Raw genomic sequence first — 3,158 nt, 5'->3', positions numbered from 1 at the left:
ACACACACACACACACCAGTGATCTTGGAAGAGGAGAAAGACAGGTTGGCACATATGGGGAAACGAAAGCAACACTCACCTCAGCAGGTGGCAAGGAGCCTTCTTCCCATGCATCATCAGCGTTGCTTCATCTCCAGATGAAAAGCCACCTTGTGCTTTAGAGCCTTAGTGTTTTATTTTCTCACTGGGGCTTATCAGGCCAATCATATGTATGTCCTCCATTCCTCTTATTTTTTTCCATGTCACTAGCCCTTAATGCAATCAATGCTGAGACAATTTAGAGATAGCGACAATCTAGAGACAGATTTCATCTGTTAGAAGCTGCAGTGTCTGCATTTGAATTTAATGTCTAAAAACAACTTTTTTTTTTTAAGAAACATTAGCATCCATGAGCTTACAGTGAGCAAAGGTCAGAAAAAACAGGTATGTTGGAAAAAAATACAAAAGAATTGGGCGTCTCAACAAATTCCACGAATTACAAACATCTGAAAGATGCAACATCTCTGGCATAGTGAAATAAAGTTGACAATCGTTCTTTAAAATTGTTAAAAAAAAATACAATGCCTAGAGCCATAAATTGCAACAGGAGGGGCAATTGGGAGGACCCCCACCCCGGGGAAGTGCCTGGCTCCACAGCTCGGGCAAGCGCCCGCTGCTGCGCACCCCCTCCCCGTGCCTGGCATGTGCGCAGGCCCGTTGCCTCCCCTCTGTCCTCTGGTTGTCGGAGGAGGAACGACCTTCACCTGACAACTTATGCTTCCGGGTTATCATTTGGCAGCGCCTCTCACTACCCATTTGGCCTTGGTTCCTTTGGAGCATGTGACCGTTTCCCGAGCCCTTGATGAGTTTTAGTATGTGGTATTATGCAGAGAATTCTCGGAGCGTTTAATTCAAACAGTCTCTGCCATACGTTTCTTTCCCCATGATGACGTAGAGGATCTGATCAGAGGAGAGCTGATGGGAATTGTTCCCAAGGCGCACTGAAGCCGCTGCATGGTGTCAGATGCGGACTGTGCAGAGTCGCTCTTGCAAGGAGGAGCTGAGATAAATGCACCAGATGGCCACAACCCGACCGCTCTCCATTACGCAGCTGAGAGAGATGAAACTTGTGTGGAAGTCCTGTTGGAATAGGGTGCAAACCCCAGTGCACTAGCTGGTAACAGTTACCCCACTTCACTGGGCAGCCTTTAAGAATAATGCTGAGTGTGTCGGGGCCCTCCTAGAAAGTGGGGCCTCTGTCAATGCCTTGGATTACAACCATGAAGGGAAACCTTAAGACTGTTAGCATACTCCTTGACTGTGGGGCTGAGGTCAGGGTCACCAATTTAAAGGGCCAGACACCTATGGCCCGGTGGGTGGCTCTGTTGGTTATGGAGCTTTGAACAGAAAATGAGGATTCATGCTTTGAGCTCCTCCACGGAGCCATGGGACGCTGAATTACAGAAAAATGGAACTATGCCTGGTGAGGCAGCCAAAGACCAGCAACTTTGTGAAAAATTGACTGTCCTGTGCTCTGCCTCGGGAACCCTAAAAACATTTTCTCCATATGCTGTTCGACATAGCCTGGGACTCCAGTATCTGCCAGATGCAACAAAGGGCCTGCCATTGCCAGCATCTTTGAAGGAATACCTGTTACTTCTAGAATAGCTGAGGAAGAACTTGTGCCATCCCACAGCAATTCTACATGAGGTTTGCCCGCAGACTTAGCTCTCCTGTTCCGTCGTGGGAAAAAGGGTTACAGATGCTCATGTTTGGTGCATAGATTTAGAAGCAACATAGCACAGCCATAACATCCCTGCCACCTCCCCTCTAAGCCAAACAAACAAACAAATCTCATGCGTTTTTGTTTGCAGAAAGTGTGTGTGTTGTTTACTCAGCTTTTGATATTTGCATCTTCTAAGGAAAAGGTATCCATATTCTCATTTAGGAGACTTACAGCTGGAGCCAGCTGCACAGCTGAATTTCTTTAGGAAAATTAAATGTATTTAAATAGTGTGTGTGTTCTCCCTGCGGAGACATTTCATTACTAACCCTTTAGGAGCTTTTTAATTGGTCATTGGAGATATTCAGGGAAAAAAACAGAACAGATAACTGTTCATAGTCTAAAGACGAATATATAACACAGCTTAAATAGTGCAATTTAATAATGACTTAACTGAATGACATACTAGCATTGCCGTGTTATTGAGGGAGAAACTTTCCTTTGTTTCCCATCCCAAGAAACAACGAGTGGTCCTTTTTACCCTGTGTGTATCTGAGTGGTACAGTAGTACAGCAGAATTAACTTAGCTGCTCTCCAGTGTAGAGAAAATAGTCATCTCTCCGTCCTGAGAATGCTAGTTTCTCAGATGCCAGTTTCTTCTCAGACCTTCCCCATTTAGGTGTTCTAAGAGCATCAAGAAGCCATCAACCCTGTCCTTTAGATCTTTTAGTGTTTGATTCTAGGAGGGAAGGGTATAAGCTAGGCTGCTTTCCTCCAAGGTCAAGTTCATAATCTCTATATAGAAAAATCTGCTAAATGTTTAGAATTCGTTTCCTTTCTATTATTAAACTGTGCTTTGTATTAATTGACATTTTAGTCATTTCAGTCTGTGTGTATGTGTGTGTTGGTAGTGGGGAGATTATATAGAGAAGAATTAACTGCCTAGAAAAGTGTGGTTTGGCTTAAGAGGACTTTTGAGTTCCATGTTCCTAAACTTTCAATCAAGTTGTCACTGACGTTCTGAGAAGTGGCAATCTAAGGAATACTTGACTAAAATTAAAAAAAATACTGTGTTGTGGGGGGACAGAAGGAAAAAGGTGGGAGAAAGCCATATGCAGAATAGGAATGGAATATGTTGAAGTGTTATATATTGTATAAAGAGCAGACTTTAAATTTAAAAAATACCTAAAATTTGCTTTAAAATAGTTATTTTATTAATTGTAGGATTGAGTCTTTTAGTAAACACTATCGTGTTTTAGTTTCCACTACATTTAGTCTGCCAGTGTGTGTGTGTGTGTGTGTGTGTGTGTGTATGTTTTCCTTTTGCTAGTGGAATTTGTGATTCAAGTTACAAGCCTCCAATGTTCCTTGTTTGGAGATACTTCTCTTTAATCAGTTTAAATATAATCATGTTAGAATATACACTTTTGCAGTATTATAAAGCATGCTCAGAGTT

General features: G+C 42.6%; 1 pseudogene; it reads left to right on the top strand.

Moving 5' to 3' along the window:
• The first annotated feature begins 882 nt into the window (after positions 1-882).
• On the top strand, positions 883-1,647 carry LOC118849597 (annotated as a pseudogene).
• Positions 1,648-3,158: the final 1,511 nt, after the last annotated feature.

The sequence above is a fragment of the Trichosurus vulpecula genome, chromosome 5, assembly GCF_011100635.1.
Source record: "Trichosurus vulpecula isolate mTriVul1 chromosome 5, mTriVul1.pri, whole genome shotgun sequence".
Taxonomy (NCBI): Eukaryota; Metazoa; Chordata; class Mammalia; order Diprotodontia; family Phalangeridae; genus Trichosurus; species Trichosurus vulpecula.
The sequence above is the reverse complement of the archived record's forward strand: the minus strand, read 5'-3'. Positions and strand labels throughout refer to the sequence as shown.